General features: G+C 47.4%; 1 protein-coding gene and 1 pseudogene across 1 annotated transcript in view; both read right to left on the bottom strand.

The window, feature by feature from the left end:
* LOC144790825 (vomeronasal type-2 receptor 26-like) overlaps positions 1–24,920 on the bottom strand; it is a 115,492-nt gene that overhangs the window by 9,039 nt on the left and 81,533 nt on the right. The window lies entirely within an intron of this gene.
* Positions 9,465–10,173, bottom strand: LOC144792910 (guanidinoacetate N-methyltransferase pseudogene; annotated as a pseudogene).

Here is a 24,920-nt window from a genome sequence, read left to right as displayed (position 1 = left end):
GCGGAGTGAATCTGATTCCTCTGGAAATTGAACCAACTGTGCAGCGTCCATTTTCAGAAAACTGGATCCCTAGAAAAAGGGTCATTGCTATATTAAATATTCACCGTCCTGAAGATGGTCTGATAGACTGACGCCACGAAAGACCGAAACGTCGACTTGATCATCTACTTCCTAAATATTCAATGTACTTAATTTGTTTGTATCAACCGATATGTCACTTGTTGGATTATATTGAAATAGATGTTTTTATTCATGAATAGTAGGATAAGTTGCACTATACTTCCTTCATGATCTATTGCTGAATTAATTTCTGATTGACTGTACCCTTCTTAACTTGATTTATATATAAAAATACATTTGTGTATTTACAAAAAGATATTCCCGTGTTTGTTTGTTTCTCTCTGGTCATTCATTGAATGTGTAAATTTGTGAATTTCATTATAATTAATTACAAATCATACTTTTTCTAAATTAAATCCCTTATAGGCACCCTGACTTGACACTGTTTGAACTGCCCAAGCTTCCAAGGGTATATTGGGTTTCCCCACGTCCTTACTCTCTATTCACTGCATAACCGGCACCAGTGGGCCTCAGTGAATGACAGACACAAAAGAGCTCTTCTTAGTCACAGAAACAGAGGTTTTTCGTGTTCCCTGAACTCAGACCTTCACAGAAAGAAAAGCAAGTTTGTAAAAAAAATGCAGCGCTGCCAAAGCTGCAGTAGCCATAGGTGGAGTTGTGCATGTAGACGTAGTCTGGGGGAGAAAAGTGTGTCTTAAAGCAAACTTTAAAAAGACTGGCCGTGGTACGACTTATCACTAGGTGCACAGACTAAAACAGTCCTTTTGGGCAAGGCTTAGCGTGGACTTGCGCGTGCCGCCATTATGGTGGTCGCGCCAGTCCCCTGAAGCGCCCAATGGCTGTGCCCGGTGGGGGCACGAACCCGAAGCACTTTAGTGCTTTCGGTTCAGCCAGATTCGTCAACGTAGGGGCCAGGCCGGTCCTGACCGGTCTGCCCTGTCCCCCCATTAAAATGGGGCTGGGGGAGCGAGGACAGTCTCTTGTTCTCTCGCTCCCCAGCATACGGGTCTGGGCCATCTGAGGCCGGTCATTTGCTTTTCCCCACCCACCATTCCCTAAGGCAGGCAGTTCACGTGAGTGTTGCAGTCATATGTGTTTTGCCTTGTTTTCTTAAATTTCCTTGCCGGTATCTCAGGGGATATGGTGAATGTAAAGTGGTGTATTTGATGTTTGTGGTATGTTGTAATAAAAGTGTCAGTATATGTTGGTTTTAGTTACAGGTAATGTTTAATTTAAAGTAGTGTGTTGGTAATGTTTAATTTAAAATAGAGTGTTAATGCTTTAGTAATATGTAATAAAATTGTCGGTATATTGAATTTTGTTGCAGGTTATTGTCGCATTTTTTGTTTGTGTTTCCCTGGTCAGGCCATGATTGGGAAGCATAATTTTCGGTCCTTAGCGGCCAGCACCATGGAACTCCAGGGGCAGTTACAGACGGTCAGTAGGCTGAAAGGGTGCGGCGACCAAGGAGTCACGTTTTCCAGTCGGCTGGTCGGCCACCCTTGCAAGCGCATGCGGATCAGTGCGCAAGGATGCAAAAATTGCAGTGCCCCGTTATGGAGTTAAGGCTCAGGGTGTAGGTGGGACCGGGGGAAAATATCCGTCCAAGAAGCTGGACTCCCTATGCACTCTTACTCCAGTGGAGTCTTTGTAGTTTTACCGGGATCTGGGGCTGCCAGTCAATGACCTTGTCCTAGGCTCTAGCAGAGACACGCAGAAAGTAAAGTAGATACATGTTTAAATTACAGTAGGAATGGCTCTGTACTAGAAACATGTTAAGGTTAGCCAAGTAACATCATGTATCTACCAATGTATCTGGACTTTCTGCGTAACTGTACAGAATGTAAATAATAAGTTAATGTTTTGATTATGTAATAAATACAGCCGGGGGGGTTACTCCCCCTAATCCAAAAGAGTGTGGTTTGAAATGCTTGCCTTGGAGGAGGGAGGGAGTCCACATCCAAGGGTGGTCTTGGGTTTAAAAGTAAAAGGGGACTTAGGCAGTACCAGGCTAGATCTACAAGGCCAGACTGGCTGAACACTTAAAGCACCCAGCACGCCTTCCAATGTTTCATGCGAAAAGTGGTTGCTTACGCGACACATGGAGATATTTCCTTACTACGAACACACCAGGCTTTCAAGTATTTCCGCACTGTCAAGGGGAGATTTTGCAGCAGGATGAAGAAAGGTTTAATTGTCTCTTTACTTAAATAATTTATAAGTATTTCTGAAGGGAGAGAGTGAAATTTTTTTTCTATTACCAAGTTTCTCCCAAGGAGGAACATTGTTCCGAAAACTTTGTTTTGACACGTTTACCATAAACCCGTCCCATGGACACTTCGAGAGAGGGGGCATATAGCATTGTTGAAACGTATAAAGATGCATACCCATCTCCCCACAATGGCGAGGGGTTAGCAGCAGCGCCTCTGGGGTCGGTTGACTTCAGGAGACGGCAACCACCAGACCGGGTAGTGTGTTGCTGCAGCCAGGTTCTGACACTTTGTTGTAGACATGTTGAAACAGATCGGTCATGCTCTGCATGGACACTCCAAACAACAATGCACTAACTCACCTTGTTTGATGCTGCGAATGCCAGACCCATATTTTGAGATAACTCTAGAAGAAGCTTATGTACAAAAGCCAGTATTCTGCGCAAATCCCAGGTAGTTGCATAAAAATAAACATACCTGGCTCATGGCGTCTATCCTCGTCACCTCTCCGTGGCCGTTCCAGTAGACATGTTGAAACAGATCGGTCATGCTCTGCATGGACACTCCATACAACAATGCACTAATTCACCTTGTTTGATGCTGCAAATGCCAGACCCATATTTTGAGATAACTCTAGAAGAAGCTTCTGTACAAAAGCCAGTATTCTGCGCAAATGCCAGGTAGTTGCATAAAATTAAACATACCTGACTCATGACGTCTCTCCTCATCTCGGCTCCGTGGCGGTTCCAGGCAGGAAGCACCCAGGTTCCCTTAAGCCAATCACAACGCTACAACGTAGCATTGTGATTATTCTGAGCACCATGGTTTGGCACTCAGACTGGGACTGGGAGCCTGGGCATGTTCTCCACACAGGTTTTAACGCAGCCTGGGTGGAGAACATGTACGGTGCTCATGACGCCTTTGCCGGCCAAACTGTCATGCACATTCAGAGTGCTCACCACTTCTACCCCTGCTCCGCTGTCAGTAGAGCAGCCCTGCCCCGCCAAACTGGCTCAGCAAAAAACAAAATGAAATTAACACAGAGTTATTATCATTTTATTTTTCCTTTATTTACACTGCTGAAAAGCAGTGAGGTGACGTTCCTCCGCCTTAGCAGAGGAGGCACCACTGCTAGAGTGGTGTGTTCTGGTTGGCTTAGGAGCAGCATACCCTTGGCCAACCAGAAACACCATTTCTAACATCCTCCTCCACCAACTCTGGTTTTCTCTTTTTATGTGCAGTTCTATGTAGCGCCAACACCACCCAAAGGTATTAGAGAGCTTTACATAAGCACAAGTACATTTTATATAGCACCAACACCACCAGAAGGTATTGGAGTACTTTATATTAGCACTATTAACTTTGTTTTGTGCAGTTTTTTATAGTGTGAACACCACACAAAGGTACTGGAGCGCTTTACATTAGCACTAGTTACTTTACACAAGGACACATTTATTTTTGTAGGCATGGCGAGAGTAGGAGATAGGAGTACTTGTGTTTTCAAACCATCTCTCTTGAAACTTACACACATACCACTAAAATGCATGCATGTGTACATAAACAAATGCATTGCTTCAAAAGTTGTTAAAACACAAACTGCACTTGTTTCTTTTATTTTTTGCACGATCCAATGATATCGGAGCACTTGCTCTGTCCTCTTTCTGCCATAGCGCGAACACGAGCCAATGGTATTGGAGTACTTTATGTGCTTACCAGTTACATTCCACAATACATTCATTTTTGTTGCTGAACCTACTTCAGTTAAGGTATTTTTTCTACCACTTCATTGTTGCTTCCTCACTCCTGTCATTGCTTGCCCATGTCCCTATTCCCTCCTGCATCCCTACTCGACCCGTCCTTCCACTACATTCCTCATCACTGCTGCTTTGATTTATTTATTTGTTTTGTACGATCTGATGGTATTGGACCAATTGTTTCATCCTCCATTTTGCCATAGTGCTAACACCAGCCAATTGTATTGGAGCCCTCTAAGTATTCCACAGTTACATTACACAATGACACATTAATTTATGTAGGCTGGGGGAGCGTAAGTGATTTGCCCAGAATCACAAACTGTTCAGCTGACCATGAGATTCAAACCTGACTCCCCAGTTCCCACTGTTGACAGCTCTGGCCATTATGCCTCATCCTTGCTTCAATTTAAAGCTCCTCAACTGTTTCTCACTATCACTTCCACATTTGTTCAACTCCAAACAAGCATTGGCAAAGCCAATAGATCTCGGCAATTCCAAGACCTATTGGCCTTGTCAAGGAAATGTCTTTTAGCCATGTTGTCTAGCAGCTTATCTGTTGTTCAGCATGGCTGAAAGTCACTGAAAAAAGTGCTTGGATGTGACCAGCGCAAGCCAAGTCATAGCGCTTTTTTGTGTTACGAGGAGCAGGACAATTAACTCAACATGAGGGGAGAAGAGACTCGGCGTTGGCTCAACATCCAGTGATTCTGGGCTTTCAGTGACTTTCAGCCATGCTGAACAACAGATTGTCGTTGTCAGCAGCCACATTTATTTTCCCAGTTCGTACTTTACTGGGTCTCTTCGATATAGTAGTAAGCCTTGGCGGAGTTCACAAAGTTCTACATGCAAAAACAAATCTGCCGCGCTACGCGGAGCTGCAACCACTCGCAATGAGAAATCTGACTGCACGTTTTGAGACATGTTGCAAGGAGGTTGCTTTTCCATGCTCGCCAACTTGATGTTAACAATCGCCATTGAGGAAAAATATCACCTGAAGGTGGATTTTTAAAAAACTCTGCTCCGCGGAGCACAGTTTTTCAGAACTCTACGAGCCTCGGGTAATGTGGAGTGCGGAAAAATGCAAACTCCGCGAGCGGAGCAGAGTTCACTGCCCAGACTTATATAGTAGTAGACTCCATTATGTTTCTTGAAAGACACACACTAGTCCACAAGCCTTAGCATTTCTGGAAAAAACAACTGTATTTTCTGAATAAAGTAAAATACAATGGCCTGATTTTTTTTATTCCATGTACCTTAGAATGGGTCATCTTGAAGTGCTTACTGGGTACTGAATGTTATTCAATTAAATCCAAATGTATTGATATAGACCAACAACTGAGGCCAAAAATACAATGAAAAATGCTCAAAAATAAGGAGAAATGATATCCGTCAAAGTACATTATTATGAGATAAACTAATTATGGCTAAAAGCACAACCTTAATTATAGAAATGAGGATGGGAGTGCCTAACGAGGTACACTATTACAGTACTAGATGGTAAATAAATTTGTTAAAGCATCTTTAAAAAACTTTAAGAAAAATAAAAATGCTATTATAAATGCGTTCATTTATATGTAAATATATAAAAGCAATTAAAGAGAGTGCACTTTTGAGTTTTTTACTATTTCAAGTAAGAATGTATGATGTTGCCGTACAAGGGCAGGACACATAAGAAAGATGCTTTCCACATGCTTTACTCCTTCACTGCTTAAAGGGCCAATGATCAAAGGGGATATGCTTCTGTGGGACCAAAACCGATTGAATTGGAAGTTTATCTGACCTTACTAGAAATAGTGCTTTTTCAAGCTTATGATCAATTAAAAATATAAGTATGGTTGCATCCTGTGCTACAATACTGTGCGCAAACCATCTTTCCATTTGCCCTCCAATGTATCTATGCTTTCCTGCCTGAAAGGTGTTGGGAGTTAAGATTACATCAATCAATTTCAATCAACAGTGTAACCCATTTGGCTATAGATGAGGACCAAGAATCACTGACTATAGTTAAGAATGTTCATTTGAGACTTCATAAATCCACTATTCTGAACCTGATTCCCATTTGGCATGTTACCAGCATTGAAATGACATTCCTGCTTCCAATGCTCCAACTTGCCGCAGACGTGGCAAGGATTCAACTTTTTCAAAGTTGCCATATCAATTCCCGTACTCGGATCAATTGGACAACCACCACCTCTACTTTGAGGTTGAAACCCATTTCCACCTTGCATTCCCCGCTGATACACTCCCTGCATGGAGCAACCATTCCCAACAAACTGTTGACTCAGGCCTCACTGTGCAGCTTTCTGTTACGCCCCCACTCACCTGAAAACCAGGAACGAGGAATGTCCCACCACTCGCCCTGTGCCTTAACCATTCATGCCCAAGATTAAAACAGACATGAGTGGAAAATGCACCGGGGGAAGGCAGGTAAACAAGGAAAAGGTATGAGTCGTATCTTGATATCACTCTCTGGGGTATCTTAGGAGAAAGGCAACAACCACAAGCATCTTAAAAGAGAGAAAGAATAATAAAGATTCGTAACAGAATAGATTTAGTCAAGGAAATCTCTCCACTTAAATCATAGGAACAGTTATTGACATCATTATACACTCAGCTCACCCCTTAACATGTATAGCGTGGGGCCATATGAAATCCAGAGGAGAATTCTACAATATCTTCACCTCAGGAGTAATAGGAATTAGTGTATTTCCAATAGGCAAAACGTGAAGGACTAAAAGTGAAATAGAAGGGGGAGTGGAAAAAACCACAAAGACAAAAAACCCGCTATGTAGTAAAAAAAATCAGGAATGCAGATTAGTCCTTGGTGTAGATTATCCAAAATGAATTCTGTGCACTGAACAAAAATAAGAGCAAAACACAAAACAAAATAATCCAATAAATCAGGTGTTCACCGCTATTTTAGGGTGAGTCCGAGTCCAAGGAAGAATAAAATACCTCCAACACCAGCACATGAAGGCAATAGAAGAGCTGCCAGCAAATCGAAGAACATGAAATCCAAGGAGGTGCTGGCGAGAAACAACGTAGTATCAGCGGAAATGCTGATGGTGAGAGTCCTTCTGGGGCAGGAACCAGAAATGGAACTAAGCAACAATGGGGAGATAGGTGGCTCCTAAATACTCACTACCCACGTACGGGGAACATCACAGCGGCTGCGGCCCAAACATCCCTGCAAGCGGAACTAGGATCAAAACAGGCGTCAGTCGCCAGGAAGGAAGGAAACATGAAAAGAGACCCGAAAGTAAGGTAAATGGACAAGGTAGAAAAAAGAACCCAAAAAAGGTGCAGTGGAAATTGGAACTAAGGTGGAAGTGAACCACGGGTCATAACACTTTCATCTGTGCTATCATCAACTTTTCGTTCAATTTCTTAAGTTTCATTTCCAATTCATCAATGCAGTATTTTGGTATATAACAATAGCTCATCAATGGGCTTCCTGTAACAAATCAAATGCTGTTGAATCATCGAACTAATATCTGGTTTCAACCCATGAACAAACCTATACACAAAATTAGGGGTTGGTGGAGCTCACGGACTTGCACTATGTAGAATTCCGTGGAGTTGCATAAAAGCTCTGTGGAATTCCGCAGAGTTCTACTCCGCCCTAGTTACAGCCTTGAAGCTCCCAGGTAAATGGTTACTCCCTCTCTTGGGGGCTTATTTACAAGGCCCTTGCGCCACTTCTACGTCATTTTTAACATGGGAAAAGCGTCGCAAAATGTAAATGTAAATGTTTTTGTACTTGTATAGCGCACAGCTACCCGCAGTGGGTTTCCCGGCGCTTGTACGAATACCGCAAGGGAACCCTTCCTGGCTTTCCCTGTGAAGTGTCCACTCCTGGGCACCCCCATGGTGCAGACCAGGCATCCCTCGCGTTGTGGGGGCCGTTGTGCAGACTAAGCAAGCTATTGCCCAGAGTTGCAGCGCGGGACCCATGATCAGAATAGGCACTGAGGCGAGAATATCCGGTCAGGGGAATTAATGAGACCGAGACCCGCCGAGGCGGGAATCGAACCCTGGTCCCTGGCCAGAGCTCTGCATCGAGGTCTGCCTGCTCTAACCATTGAGCCACACTTCTCCAAGGCGCAAGGGGCTTGTAAATCTGCCCCTTGGTTTGTTTGGGGGGTGAAACCCCTTACATGTGGCTCTGGTGTGGCCAGCAGTGGGAAGGTCAGGTGTGAGCATTAAAAGCAGGACTACTGGACCTATGCATGCCACTCACCATTTGTAGTGTTGCATGGAGGGAGGGTGTAGCCTCTTACCTTCTTCCCGTGACTCCGAAGAAGCCCCTAAACAGATCATAGACACTCATGATGAAAGCAGCACCCACCGGGAACTGAAAAAGTTATGGTTTAAGGCCGAGATGAACACAGAAACCAACTGAATCTGTTAGGACTGTCACGCTGCCGGTAGACAGGCAGAGCTGCACAAATGTCCTAAACTGCCACACTGCTGGAAAACGGGTGGTAAAGACTGTCATAAAAATCTCACCCTTGCTCGACTAATGAATAATGATGCCCTTTAATCGACATCAGGGATCAATGTTTTAGGCTGATGTAAGACAGAGCTGATGTCTTTAGTGTCAGTGGGGCGGGATAGCAGCGCTACTGGATCGGGTCACAACCTGTAAGGTTGTTGTTTAAATTTTTATTAATTTGTGAAGTTTTGGGGCAACCTGTTTGACAATGGTTTTGTGCCCATATCTAAAGTAACATCTATGTTGTTTGTAGTGAGAGTGAAGGCAGGTTGTTCTTTTTCCACAGTCGCCCGTTCTTTAGGTACGACACAGGAGCCTACTTTTCTGGGATGCGTAGATGGGGTTGGGAGTGTGGTCTATTTCAATTATTTACTGTGGCAAAGTAAAGCAACTGTGTAGCTCGATCGCCTCAGATGTGTGCGCAGGAAGAAGGGTTTATGTTTAACGTGCCTGCCACCGTGTGGTCATAATCAGTATAGGTTCCAGTACAGCAGAGCACAATTATCCTTGAATGTTTTCAGCTTTAGGCAGTGCTCATATCTCTCTAGTGGGGTGGGCAGAGCGGTCATGCTCCACCTCGTGGCAGAATCAAAGATTTTTGCTGAACTCTGTGTTTCCAGCGGAGTGCAAAGTTATCAAAACCCCGCTGGCGGTGCGGAGTTCACCACCCACCTCTACACAAAATGTCTCATGTCTTTAGTATCTTTTTTTTTATTTTTATTTTTTTATTTTTTATTTTAATCTTTATTCTGTTTGTTCTTCTGGTAGCAGGAGAGTGCGCATCTGGTGCATAAAGGGCTTGGCATGAAAATTAGTTTCTCTATCTACAACTCGCCAGAGCAGTCTTTGTCCGTCCAGGAAAGTTTATTGTCCAATTGAGCGGTCACAAAAATCATATCAGAGGTAGAGGGTAGCGTTGTAGGAGTGTTTCCAGGAGCAGGGAGAGGCATCGTCTGGACCTGCCACGCCTGTGGGGGTAGATCTTAACGCTTGTGGATTGTGGGGGTGATCATTTTGGGAAAGGCATAGTACTCGCACTCCTTGGGAGGTACAAGATCCATCAATTTAGTGCTGATATCCTCCGCCTTGAAGCCTGCTTCCAGCAGCTGTGGGACCTGCGTCTCCTGAAACATCTTCTCAATGTCGGTGTATTTCGTTTCTTGATGAAGTTGAACTGGTGAGTGTGCCAAGTCTCTGCGGACAGCGGGTACGTGTCGTACAGGATGCCATCAAAGTGTCCATCGGGCAGCGTAGGAACAACGTCCTCCCACAAGCCCCTCAAGGGGACGATCTTGTGAGGCTGTTTCTTGGCCCACTCCTCGAGCCGCCCGAAGACCCCATTGTTGCACTCGATGAACCAGTGCTCCTCGATTGGAAACTCCTCCACTTTGGTGGCAGCAATGGCCATGCCAAAGCCGATCTCCAGCACGCGGCCGCCTCTGCTGGCCGCGGGCCCCGCCAGGCTGTGCATGTAGGGGGTCTCCCACCTCTCCATCACGGGCTTGCCCAGGATGCGCAGGTGCTCGTCCGTCTGGTCGTAGCCAGCGTCCGCCTCCCTCTAGCTGCCCTTGCAGTCCTCCCCCGAGGAGAAGATGGTGGCCTGGGCCGCCGGGGCGGCGTCAGGAGCGCTCATGGTGGGGCTGAGAGAGGGAGAACTTACACACACTTTTGGTAACCAGGTCATAGTATCAATCGTCTCTGACCCACTACACCGCTTAAATGACTTCAACAATCTCTCATAATAGGCATGTAGGGCCAGATGTACGACCCTCAGGGTTTGCAACTCGCAAATTGCGATTTTTTGAGACTCGAAATTTGCGAATCACAAAACCTGATGCACAACAGTGTCTCCGACACTGTTTGTGATTCCCAAATGGGCTGCAAGGGACCTGTTTCGCTAATATTCATGAGTCAGGTCACAATTTGAGACCCTTTGGGAATGGCAGACACTCACAGGGATGGTGGCTTTCTGTGGTCAGCAGACCACTATGTCTGTGACTGGTTTTTAAATAAACTCACACACACTTTGGTAACCAGGTCATAAAAGCAACAGGCGCTCTGAACTATGTATGGGGAAAGCAGAGCCACAATATCATTGAGTGGTGCTCAAAGAAAAAGGAGCGGCTACCAAAACAACCCTAATATGACCCTCAAAAAAGAGGCAAAAATATATTATACAATAAATCCGAGCACTCAAGATTTGAGAAAGTCCAATATTCAATCTGAAAGTTGATACTGAAAGGTCCACTTTAATCCAATTCATCATTGCAAGCCAAAGGAGGTGTTATCCATAAATCTTCACTTGAAATCAGTTGAAAGTTCACACAGCCAATAAGGGAAAATTCCAACAAAAGTAGAATTTACACTGCCAGTATAAGACAGTTCAGCCAACACGTGTTTCGTCGGTAGGCATATCATACTTCGTCTTTTTCAGGGCTGATGCGTGGAGGGAATCAACAAAAGACAAATTGTTCAAAGTAACAGGCCCAATGGTGCGGGGCAGTACAACTGGTGGTCATAATTGCTATGGTATTGCAACAAAGTAGCGGGCATGGTTGAGGTTTTACGGCCCGGCACAATTTTTTCATTTTTTAAGGGTCCACTGCCTTCTCTTAAAAAATATTTTCGCATACATTCACAAGTTTCATGGCAACCCCTTCCTGTTTGCAAATGGCTTACCACCTACTCGAGGTAGGTGGTAAATTGCGATTGCTTTGCAACCGCATTTGCGGTTGCAAAACAATTGTGCACCCCCCTGTGACTCGCTGTTAGGAAGGGACACTCTTAGCACGCCCTTTCCTAGTAGCAACTTGCAAACCATATTTTGCGCGTTGGTAATAGGTTACCAAATCACAAAATAGGGTTTGTACATGCTACAACCCTTTTTAGCGGTCTCAAACAGCATGATTGTCTGCTTGCAACTGTTAAAAACATGTACATCTGGCCTTAAAGTAATATGACTCAATGGTGCTGTCTCCTGCACATGTAACACAGAATAGCGACTTGACATGCTGTGCCGCATAACATGATGTCATTGTATATATGTAGCCATGGCCCAAACATTTTGAATATTTATTTTTTATCTCCTTGTTTACATCAAATGTTAGTGATTTGCATATAATTCTTTGAGATATTACATCATTACACATAGTTAAATCAATACATGGTATTGAATGTTAACTCAAGTTGAAACAAGAAGACTTTCTAAAAAAATGTTAAGTTAGGTTGGGTGAAGACAAGGTACACTCCTTTATTACTGATATCATCTGCTTTCCCTGACTTAACAGATAGACTGCCAGAATGTTTGGCTTCCGTCTGGCACGGGGTTCCAAGAGGACCTTGGACGGTGCTAGAGAATAGCATCTGTCTGGAGCCTGGCATGTGGCTTGCCCACTCCGCGTGGGAGCTGTGTGTGAGTCCCAGTGCCAGAAAACAGATGGCAAATGTCGTGATTGGGGTGTCCTGATAGGATCATAAGAGTAGGAGTTCTTTTTCTAGCTAAGAAGACAGTGTTCAAGTCCAATGTAAGATTCATTAAAATATATGTGTTAGTTATAGAGTTAAGTTACCAGGAGTTGCAACAGGTTAGATTTAGGTGCTACTGGAAGATAGTTATAGTGCCCAGCTCTGAGATAGGAGAGGTGCTGCAGTCATCATTGAGGTACCTAAAAAGAGTTTGTATTGGGATCCAAGGGGCATATTTGCAAGAACCTCGTTAAAATTATCGCCGTTTTAGCGGCAGGAAACTGCCGCTAAAACGGCGATAATGGGCTTGCTAATATGTGGTATAGAATTCCAATAGAAGCCTAGGTTGGATGTCCTGCACATCTAACCTGGGCTTCTATTGGAATTCTATAATGCCTATTAGCAAGCCCATTATCGCCGTTTAGCAGCAGTTTCCTGCCTCTAAAATGGCGATAATTTTAACGAGGTTCTTGCTAATATGCCCCCAACTTTTGAATAGTAGGGCGCCTGCAGGACAGAAGCAAGGTGAAATGTAAGTCCTATGTGTGAAATCCCTCACTGGAACAGCAGTGTTGTTGTAGGTCTTTTCTTTGGTGCCCGGTCTAACAGACCTCTGTTTGGGGGTTTCAGTGCTGGAGTAGCAGGGGTATTTGTAGAAAGTTTTAGGAAGGAATGAGGTACTTTGACAGAGCTATGCGTTAAATTTCAATATTGCAATATAAAGGTTATGAGTGAGGCGCAGTGACAGCTGGCTGAAGTGCCAGTGCTGCAATATCAGGTGGTGTTACAGTTAGAATTGAGGTGTGCAGTAGTACAGAGCTGGTGCGGGCACCATGAATGAGCACACAAAATTTAGAGACATATTTTCAAAACAATGTCTGAGCCCGGCGATGCGCCAAATTTGGCAGTGCTGCGCTTCCTTTTTAAAGTGCAGGTATCAGCCATATTCCCAAGAATACGGTGCACCCCTGTGTTTGCCCTGGTGCTGCCTCAAAAAAACCTGCCTAACGCCAGCACAGGCACCCTGCCGCCATGTGGCAAGGGTGCCTGTGTTTCAGGGACGGTTGTTTATGTGCAGGACGGAATACCTTTCTGCGCATAAGCAATCAATGGTTGGCGATTTGCTCTTTCTATGTGTGCTGCAGAATCCAGCACACATGGAGAGAGCAAAGAACAAGGAGAAGTGAATAGTTTCTCCTCCTTTCGCCATTCTATCACCTGCTATTCCATGGCATTCGTTTTTGGTGCTACCTCAGCCTTCTAAATCTGGGGCAGCATAAAAAAGCAATGGAGGTTGTGGTGGAACACCCACAGCAACACCCATTGCACGCCCCTTTGCAGCAGAGGACTATGGCGGAAAGGGGCATAATTACAAGGTGTCATTAAGCCACACTAAGTGGCTTTACACCACATTGTAACTATGGTAAATGGCATTATGGACTAAGAGAGTAAAAAAAAGTGACGCTCCGGTGGCGATAGGGGGTTGTAAATATGCTCCCCAATGTGCAGATGAACCACATACTTGATAACACGACCAACACATGCAGTAGGTTGCTTTCTTTTTGACAAGATCACAAGCTATCGATTTATTTCAGTCATTGTAAAAAGCTTTTGTGCAATCTATGGATTGAATCTGTTAATAGCCAAATGCCAGTTCATGGGCAGCATGAGAATATTAAATACCCTCTGAAGATAACACAGTGTAATGTAATATGCCTGGCAGATGCATTTGGAATTATGGACTGACGTTGTGTTAGTAAAGTAAAGCAGGTCACAGTGATCATACTACACACATAAATATAGGATAAAGTACCTCCTGCTGCATATTATAAGGAAATTGCAAGTCACTGAGGAGTTATTTTACCACATAGTGGAATATGGCTGAAGGCGTAGTTTCTTTATAAGGTCATAGAACTCTGAGATGACTTGCAATAGCCTTAAAATGTACATCTTTATAATACATGGTCACACTATCACCCTTCCTTCAAACCACGTGCATTCTTGTTATCTTGCTCTTTCGAATGTACGACAATATATAGTTGATATGCTTACATGAAGATTAAAAAACTTTGGCTCATCAAAACACCTTTTAGTGGGTTGTTGCAAAAGATATTAGATTCTGTCAAATTAAAAGCTGATAGTGCTCACAATGTGTACATAAATGCAGAGATTTTCTGTTTCCTGTAATGACCTTTAGTGTGCCAAAATAAACATGTACCCATAACTACATTCTTTCTGCTCATCACTGTTCATTTGGGAAAAAGATCAGATTAATTAAAAAGTAATTTTAGTTTTTGCTCCTTTTTTAAAAACTGCAGTTGTAATGGTGCTCATTGAACTGCCTTTCACCTTGGCTGCTGGGAGCAGGCATAATGACTTTACAACTTTACAGTAATAACTTATTACAGTTGGGCATTGTAAGAGATGGGGTTATTAGTTGAGAGGAGTGAAAAACAAACTCAAGTAATAATCACGATTGTAAGAAATTGGAGTAGGTAGCCAACTCCAGTAATAATTACAAACCTTGATAGTGTGAACCCTTAAAGTGACAACATTAATTAGCGCTCTACCCCTGGAAGGTATGGCACAGACCAGACAGTCCCAACTTAGAGGCAATGTGTAAAATATTTATGCATTACTAAAAAAAGGAATACATTGGAAACACAAAACAATAAAAATCCCCAAATTAATTATGAAAATAGAGTTACATTTAATAAACAAAATAACTCAAAAATTGCAAAAAATCCATTAGGGGTAACCAGAGGTATGAATTTAAAACTGTTTAAGTCGAAATAGCAACAAGAAGCACAAATTTTCATTGATAGTCAACTTACCTGTCAAATTATAAAATAACTTCACTGTATGAGGAAGGGGCGGGCCCTTGGAGGGGGGTGAAGACTGGTGCCGAGAGCTATCCAAGTGGCACTGTGACCCTCACCACACCCGCCACTCCCCCAAAAAAACAAAAACAAAGTGTCATTCAGGCTGCCGCTAATGTACTGGGCTGTTTTCACACCATTTAATGGACAACAGGTACTTACTGCATTCGAACATGGTAATCCACTGTTTACAATGGTTTCAGCTTGTTTTCTCTGAAACCATGTGATTTTGGCTCCTCACCCGGTGACCGGGTGAAAGGAGCTGAAATCGTGTGATACATGGTGGCACCATATTAATTAGCAGGTCTAGGTTAAGGGTCGTGGTGGAACAGGACCTAGACGCAATTTGACGATGAACATGTTGGAGTGCAGGTCAGATACACTAACCAGATTTAATCTGGTCAAAGATTTTACCTTCTAACTTTAGTCCTTCAAGTCCCAATCCACTAAAGGAGTACTTTTTTAAAACCTCCAGGACCTCAGTGGAGACCCTGACAGACTCACTTGTGTGGCAGACAGAGGCCACATCTGGGTCAAGTCTAGGTCCAGTTACCACTGGTCAGCTATCTGGTTGCAGGGAAAGGCCTCTTGCAGCTTGTAATTTACCTGTAGCTTCAAAAGGAAGTCACCCTTTTGACCCTTGGAGTTCACTTCTTTGTCCTGGGTACAAGAAGGAGAGCAGGTCCAGTCTTCTAGGCTATTCTCAGGTCTCAGACAGCAGGTTCAGCCCTCGTATGATCCTTCTGTATCCCGCCCGCTCGTTTCCCGCCGCTGCGTTCCCTGAGGCCCCACTCCCTGCTCGCCCATTCGCCATCCCGCTCCCGCCTCACAGCTGCTCCTCCCTCCCACCTCCCCATATATGGCGGCCACTGTGTGGCTGCGCCTAAGGCAAGCCCGAATGTATCTGGACCGCGCCCAGCGCCAGACCCCCTGGCCCCCGCGAATGCCATGACGCCAGTCACCGCTACGATGCCAGCACCCTCCACTCACTCAACAACGGACAATCACACACCTGCTTCCTGGTCGCCCTGAAACGCACCCAAGGACCCTTCTCCTGCCGGAGCTGCAGCTTCACCAGCATCCGATCCGCCAAACCATCCATTGAGAAAGGACACAACCACCTCAGATGCATTTTACTCAACACCCTCTCCGCCCGCAAACAACCCGTCAAACTCTGGGACCTACTCAACTCCACCTCCCCAGACGTCGCCTTCCTGACAGAGACCTGGATGAACCCCTCCTCGGCACCCGACATCGCCATAGCCATCCCGGACGGCTACAAAATCACCCGCAGGGACCGCACTAACGGAGTAGGAAGTGGAATCGACATCATCCACAAGAACACCCTCAGGGTCACGTCCAGTACCGACGACACCCTCACACCGCCGAACACCTACACTTCCAGATCCACACTGATCCCAACACCACCCTCAAAGGAAACCTCATCTACAGACCCCCAGGACCCCAGCTACCGTTCAGCGACTCCATAGCCGACTTCGTCAGTACGCACGCCCTCGCCTCCACAGACTTCATCCTCCTCGGGGACCTGAACTTCCACCTCGAGAACAACAACGACACCATCTCCACCACCTTGATTGACAACCTCGCCAACCTCGGACTCAGAAAGCTCATCACAAAACCGACCCACTCTACCAGCCAAACGCTTGACCCCATCTTCTCCGCAAGCTCCCACGTCTCCTTCAGCCACACCACCGAACTCCACTGGACCGACCATCGCTGCATCCCCTTCACTTTCTGGAAACCCACCACACACCACCGCACTCAACAGATCGCCCACCGCTGCTGGAGCAAAGTCACCAGAGGCCAGCTAAACATCACCCTCACCCAAAGCCCACCCGTCGACCCCACTGACTTCGACACCGCTGCCCGCAACCTCATACAGTGGATCGACTCTGCGCCAACACTCTAGCCCTGATCAAGAAACCCTCCAAAAGACACACCAACAAGAAAGCCAGCTGGTTCACCGCGGACGTCCAGGCCTCCAAGCAAAACTGCCAAAAAACTAGAGAAGAAATGGCACCGCATACAGACACCAGACAGGTATGCAGCCCACAAAAACGCCATCCGCAGACACATTCACCTTATCAGAACCGCCAGAAGGACCTCCTTCAAAGGCTGCCTAGACAAGAATGCGCACAACAGCAAAGAGCTCTTCAATATCGTGAAGGAACTCTCCAACCCCAGCTCCAACACCAACGACATCCCACCTTCGCAAGACCTGTGTGACTCCCTTGCCACCTTCTTCCATCGCAAGATCGCAGACATCCACAACAGCTTCAACATCCTGACGGCCCGCCAGCCACCAAGGCCCCCAACCTCACGGCCACCATCCACACCGATCCCCTGCTCACCTGGACAAACATAAATGACGACAACACCATCAAAATCATAAACACCATCCACTGCGGCTCTCCATCAGACCCATGCCCACACCACATCTTCAACAAAGCCAGTGCCACCATCGCACCCCATCTCCGCAAGACCATCAACATCTCCTTCGAGACCGCGACCTTCCCGGAGAGCTGGAAGCCCGCCGAGATCAACACCTCACTCAAAAAGGCTGATCCAAAGGACCTCAAGAACTTCTGACCCATCTCCCTGCTCCTGTTTACAGCAAAGGTCATCGAGAAGACCGTCAACAGGCAACTGACCCGCTACCTGGAGAAGAACAGCATCCTGGACCCAACCCAGTCTGGGTTCTGCAGCAACCCCACAGCACCGAAACTGCCCTCATCGCTGCCACTGATGACATCAGGGTCCTGCTGGACAATGGCAAAACCGCAGCCCTCATCCTCCTCGACCTGTCAGCCGCCTTCGACATGGTCTGCCACCGCACCCTACGCACACGCCTCCACAACGCAGGGATCCGAAACAAAGCACTGGAATGGACCACCTCCTTCCTCTCCGGCAGAACCCAGAGCATCCGCCTCCCCCCTATCTGCGGCATACCCCAAGGTTCATCCCTCAGCCCAACATTGCTCAACATCTACATGGCACCGCTCGCTCACGTCACCCGACTGCACGATCTCAACATCATCTCCTATGCGGACGACACCCAGCTGATCCTCTCCCTCACCAAGGACCCCCTCACCGCCAAAACCAACCTCCACGAAGGAATGAAAGCCGTCACCGAGTGGATGAAGAACAGCTGTCTGAAGCTGAACTCAGACAAGACAGAAGTCCTCATCTTCAGCCCCACCCCCTCGGCCTGGGACGACTCCTGGTGACTGACCGCACTGGGAGCAGCACCAACACCCACTGACCACACACGCAACCTAGTGTTTATCCTCAACCCCACACTCTCCATGACCAAGCAGGTCAACGCCGTCTCGTCCTCCTGCTTCAACACCCTCCTCATGCTCTTCAGGATCTACAGGTGGATTCCCACCGAAACAAGAAGAACAGTCACCCAGGCCCTCGTCAGCAGCAGGTTAGACTACGGAAACGCCCTCTACGCAGGAGCCTCGGCCAAACTCCTGAAACTACTACAAAGCATACAGAACACCTCCGCACGCTTGATCCTCGACATCCCTCACCTCATCCACATCACACCCCACCTGAGAGACCTGCACTGGCTTCCCGTCCACAAGAGGATCACCTTCAAGCTCCTCACCCACGCACACAAGGCACTCCACAACACCAGACCGGCATACCTCATAGATTGCTCACCTTCTACACCCTGAACCGCCAGCCCCGCTCCACCGACCTCACCCTTGCCTCCGTCCCCGCATCTGAAGAGCAACCACCAGCAGCAGATTTTTCTCCCACCTCACCGCCAAGACCTGGAACACCCTCCCCATACTCTTACGGCAGACCAAGGACCCACTCACCTTCAGGAGGCTACTCAAGACCCGGCTATTCGAGCAGTAGCAGCACCCCTCCCCCCAGCGCCTTGAGACTCTCATGGGTGAGTGGTGCGCTTTACAAATGTTCTAATTGATTGATTGATTTTGCAGGTCTAAGAGTGTTCTAAAGTGGTTGCGTGGAAATGTCAGATTTATGCTTGGCAAAAGCCTGTGAGAGGGAATGGCCCCTGGGGGCAGGACATTGGGTAAAGACTCCCAGGGCTAACAATACCACTTAGGGCCTTTTTAAGAAGGTCAAAGTCCTCAGCCACACAAACTTTGGCTCTGAGGTCTGAAGGTGTGTGTGGGAAGTGTACTCTGGTGATCCCAGTGTGCGCCTCCATATAACACCAAAATACAGATTTAGGTATTCCTTGTACCACAGCAAACTCAGAGAAAGAAAGAAGTATGGTAGGGCAAGAGCCAGGCTTTCAGCAACCAGAGAGCAGATAGACACAAAGTGTTTTGACTTTCTGGTTCCCTTCTTTGAAGTGTGGCCCAAATGCTATATATAAACCCAGCAGATACATCAAACAGGCTTTGACATGTGTGCCCCAAGTGTCATATGAAAAACCTTAGAAGACCTGTCAGGCAGGATGTGGCATTCAAGCAGGAATTGACACTTTAATATTAAAGAGAATCCTCAAAGCCTCCCCTGTATATTCTATTCGATTCAGATGGGTCATCTCTTTCCATTCAGATTAGGCTATTCTTTGCTCCTGGGAGCAGATCACCCCGCACAACGTGGGAGCCATCAGATTGCAGGCGACAGATTGGGAGAGAAATCTGGAATGAAGCTCCCTGTAGGGTTGGCGAATGTTCACTCATTGTTTGCGGTTTGCCCATCCTTTGTTGCGTAGTGCTTTGTAAGTGTGTGTGAGCAGCTTGACCTGGTAGCCAATTGAGTTTTCTAAGGTGAGGGTTGACTTGCTTCTGTCTGGGGAGGTCGAGGATCAGTCTGGCAGTTGTTCTCTGGATGGCCTGGAATTGCCTGATGAGTTGGGCAGTGATCCCCACGTAGAGGGAGTTGACATAGTCAAGTCTACTGGTGAAAAGTATATGTATATAGTAGGTTTGAGTTTTGGGGTAAAGGGGTATTTTTAGGGTTCAGGGCTAGGTTTGGGTTTTGGGGTACAGGGGTATTTTTGGGGTTTAGGGATAGGTTTGGGTTTTGGGGTACAGGAGTATTTTTAGGGTTCAGGGGTAGGTTTGAGTTTTGAGGTACAGGGGTATTTTAGGGTTCAGGAGTAGGTTTGGGTTTTGGGGTACAGTGGTATTTTAGGGTTCAGGGTTAGGTTTGAGTTTTGGGGACAGGGGTATGTTTAGGGTTCAGGGCTAGGTTTGGGGTTTGGGGTACAGGGGTATTTTTAGGGGTACAGGGGTATTTTTAGGGTTCAGGGCTAGGTTTGAGTTTTGGGGTACAGGGGGATTTTTAGGGTTACGGGCTAGGTTTGAGTTTTGGGGTAAAGGGGTATTTTTAGGGTTCAGGGGTAGGTTGGGGTATTGGGGTACAGGGGTGTTTTAGGGTTCAGGGATAGGTTAGGGTTTTGGGGTACAGGCGTGTTTTTAGGGTTCAGGGCTAGGTTTGGGTTTTGGGGTACAGGGGTATTTTTAGGGTTCAGGGCTAGGTTTGGGTTTTGGGGTACAAGGGTATTTTAGGGTTTAGGGGTAGGTTTGGGTTTTGGGGTACAGGGGTATTTTTAGGGTTCAGGGCTAGGTTTGAGTTTTGGGGTACAGGGGTATTTTAGGGTTTAGGACTAGGTTTGGGTTTTGGGGTACAGTGGTATTTTAGGGTTCAGGGTTAGGTTTGAGTTTTGGGGACAGGGGTATGTTTAGGGTTCAGGGCTAGGTTTGGGTTTTTGGGTGCAGGGTATATTTATAGGGTTAAGATGGGTTAGTGTTTAAGGGTGTTGGGGTATTTTAAGGAGTAAGGGTGGGTTATGATTATGGGGTGCAGGGGTATTTAAAGGGACCAGGGTGGGATTCGTTTTTAGGGTGTAAAGGGTAATAAAATAAAAATAAAAAATGAAATAATTTAAATAATGCAATTTAAAAGAATAACAGCCTGATTCATGTACGGGCCGTTTTGCGTGTCCCTAATAGCGATCAATAGCGACTCGCTATTGAGGAAACGCAAAACGGCATTCATGTACTTTTCGGAGAAAAAATAGCGACTCGCATGCGGGCGCTAAAGCCGTTAGCGACCCACAAAAAACGCAGAATAATCGCTATTTCCGGCTACCTGCGATCGGGATTGCGACTCGCAATCCCGATCGCACGAGATTGCGCTCGCAATCCAGATTGCACGGGATTGCGAGTCGCATTCTCGCGGGATCTGGAAAACGGGAAGACGCATTCCGAGCACCGTGATGACATCACAACCAGGAAGCAGCCAAATCCCACCCCCAAACACCACAGTGACGCAATCAGTCGACTGTCCACGACGGAAAGCTGCCACCAACCCGCCGTTTGCGCATCCCGACCCCGCCGAAATAGCGACCGCTATGTCAGACGACCCGCAGCCCGGACCCAGCAACAGCGCTGGCCGAAAGCGCAAATTGAAATTTTCCGAACAGGAGCTGGAGAACCTCATAGAGGGTGTGGTGGCAAACCACGACCAGCTGTTTGGTGCAAACTCCCGGAGGGTCCCAGAGCAGGAGAAGAGGAGGATCTGGGTGGGGATTGCCGCAAGCGTGAACTCTGTGGGCGTTGCGGACAGGTCCCTGGAGGAATTAAAAAAGCGGTGGTACGACCTCCGAGGGCGTGCCAAGGAGAGGGTGGCGGAGCGCCTTGATGAGGCATCAGGCACCGGAGGTGGTGGACCGACTGTCCCACCCAACACCCCCCTGGAGGACCGGGTAGAGGACACGTTGGAGAGGGAGGCGTGTGTTGGCGTGACCCCTCTGGACTCCTCCCGCCCCACCCAAGACACCCAAGGTAAGTGGCATGCGACTGCGACCCTGTCCCCTATGACCGCCCCTGACCACATAGGCTCACTCATTGGCCCTTAGTCATGCCGTGCATCAGGAAATGCCCTGAAGCATTGTGGGAGACGTAGTATGTCCACAATGTAGTAGTACCACAATGCGGCCCCAAAGGTTCCAAAGTGCGCATATACACAGCCACCCAGGGAATGACACCCAGCATGCATGTAACATCTGCACGTCTGACAGTCACATGCACCTAATGAGTATCCACTTACCCTCACAGGTGCGGGAGATAGCAGCGACAGTGAGAGGCTGCTGATCGACGAGGAGGCCCAGGAGGAGGAATCCCTACCTGCTACCCAGCCACCAGCCTCTGCGGCAGTGCCAACACCAGCAGCCAGGCCACCCACCTTGCCTGCTGCATCCGCCTCAGGCCCACCGGCTGCCAAGGCCAGGCCACCCACCTTGCCTGCTGCATCCGCCTCAGGCCCACCGGCTGCCAAGGCCAGGCCACCCACCTTGCCTTCCGCATCCGCCTCAGGCCCACCGGCTGCCAAGGCCAGGCCACCCACCACACCTGCCGCACCTGCAACACCAGCTGCTGCAAGACCTGCAGCTCGTCCACCACCATCTGGGCCAGCCACATCCGCTACACAGCGGCCTACCACCAGGAGGGGCAATGGCCATTTCCACGCCTGCATGAGTGTGGAGCGGCGCATGCTGCGTTTACACCAGCGCCAGTCGCAGCAGCAAGGAGCCATCCAGCTCCAGCTGCAGAAGATCGGCCGCAATGTGGCGGGAGTGGGCGAGAGGGTGGACCGCATGACGGCGGCCATTGACCGCATGGCGACGGCTATGGAACACAACACTGCAGCGCTGGTGAAGCACCGAAGTGTTGCTAGCAGGCGCCACCACCAGTTGCTGAGCCGGCTGTCTACCTATAGCCGCTCCAATTATGCCTCGGCAAATGCCACCACCCTGCTTGCGCGGCGCTCGTTAACCCAGCAGCACCAACTCGTCCAGTGCTGCGAGGATATTACCCGAGTGCTGGAGCATTTGACAACCGCCGTCACCGCACTGCACGCACCTGTGATTCCGGCAATTGTGGGGGGTGATGATGCTAGTGAGGGTGCCTCTAGTGTCAGCAGCCACTCTGCCACGCAGGCCCCCACACCTAGGCGCAGCACAAGGGCTGCCCCAGCTCCAGCTGCCCAGGAAGAGGAAGAGGCTCCCAGGCGCCTGGGAATTGTGCGCCGGAGGCGCCAATGACATTGTGTCAGGGACACAGGCGCAGGCTGAACTTAAGCCTGCCACGGAGCGTCTCATGCAGTATGCATGAATACTGCTTTTTGTAAATAGTTGTTACGGAGACCCATATATTTTTTTGTGATTCTAACAAATACATTTATTTTGGTGCACACATACGCCTTGTGTGATCATTACAGTTTGCATGCAATTGTGATATGTGGGGTGGGGGAAGGGGGTGGGCTAGAAATTGTTAGCTGTGATGTGGTTGCGACGTCTGTGGCCTTCAGCTGGGTTCTCCCCGCGTGCATGGTGCGCATGTGCTGGTGGCCGATCGTCCCCCTCAGATTCACTGCCTGAGATGTCAACTGGTATCCGGCGCTTGGTTGCAATGTTATGAAGCATTGCACAGACAGCCACAATGCGGCAGCACGCTGCAGGACTGTAATACATGGCCCCACCTGTCTTGTGCAGTATACGGAACCTGCTCTTGAGCAGGCCAAATGTCCTTTCAATACAGTTCCTTGTCCGGATGTGCGCAACATTGTAGCGGCGTTGCTGAGGTGTGGCAGGGTTGAGGTAAGGGGTCAGGAGGTATTCCCGTAGGGCGTAGCCACTGTCACCTGAATGAGAGGAGCAGATGTTGATTGCCTGTGCAGCGCAGTTACTTCATAGCAATGTGACATTGTCGACAAAGTGTACTTACCAAGTAGGTGTCCTTCCCCAAACTCTCCCCTGATCAGTCGTGTGTGGAGTCCGCTGTGCCTGAAGATAAAGGAGTCATGGGTACTCCCTGGGTACTGGGCCACAATGTCAGTGATGATGGTCTTGGCATTGCAGACCATCTGTATGTTGAGGGAGTGGTACGACTTCCTGTTGCGGTACATATACTCCGTGCCAGCTGGTGGGCAGATGGCGACGTGGGTACAGTCTATGCAGCCAAGGACATGGGGAAAATGGGCAACATTATAAAATTGTAGTTTTGTGAGGTCCAAATCCTGTTGGCTCGTGGGAAATGTGATGTGCCGGTGGAGCTGGGTGAGCATGGCGTCAACAAAAGTGTGGAGGCAGCGTGACATGGTGGGCTGGGAAATCCCCCCAGCAGCGGCTACTATGCCCTGGAAACTGCCGGATGCCAGGAGGTGCAGGCTGCACAATACCTGCACATGTGTGGGCACAGAATTGTTTCGCCTTGTTGGGTGCTGCATGATGGGGTCGAGTTCTTGTATCAGCCAGGTGATCATTTCCCCATTCAGCCTGTATTTCGCAAAAATCTGTTCTCTGGTTTGCCCCAGCAAGGTGACCCGCTGCCGGTAAATCCTTGCCTGCCTCATGCGTCTCCTCCGTGCTGCTCGCTGTAGCCTTCGCCGCCTCACCACCATGTACATCCCAGGCATTGTGGAACGCCTATTGCTGCTGCTGAATGTCCTTATGTGTGATTGGTCAGGCCTGGACCTGTTGGTGATTGGCTAACAGTTTTTCAAATTTTGGTTAATCATGGCTTTTATGGTTACCACCTGCTTTGAGTTGTCCTTAAATTGCGCCGCGCTAATGTGCGATTTAGCGATTTTTCGCTAATGTATTTCTTTCATGAATGCCGATTGAGACAATATTGCGTTTCGCTATTCAATTCGCAGATTCCGTGGTTGGTCGCTATTTCATTATCGCTAATGCTCGACTTCCCGGAGTCTGCGACTTTTACAGCGTAATCGCTATTCCGCTCGCTATTATTTTTTAGCGATTTCGCTATTTCGTACTTGAATGCCGATTCCGTGTTTTGCACCCGCAATTGCGTTTTCGCAGCCATTGCGGGCACTATTTCGCTTCATGAATCAGGCTGTAAGTGTTTTAATTAAATAAAAAAGTGTGTGTATATATATATATATATATATATATATATATATATATATATGTATATATATACACATATATACAAACATATATCATTTTTTAATAATCTACTTTTACAATGTATATGACTTTACCACACATGTATTT

The sequence above is a fragment of the Lissotriton helveticus genome, chromosome 11 (genome assembly GCF_964261635.1).
Source record: "Lissotriton helveticus chromosome 11, aLisHel1.1, whole genome shotgun sequence".
In the NCBI taxonomy this organism is placed as follows: Eukaryota; Metazoa; Chordata; class Amphibia; order Caudata; family Salamandridae; genus Lissotriton; species Lissotriton helveticus.
This window is presented reverse-complemented; position numbering and strand designations above follow the sequence as displayed.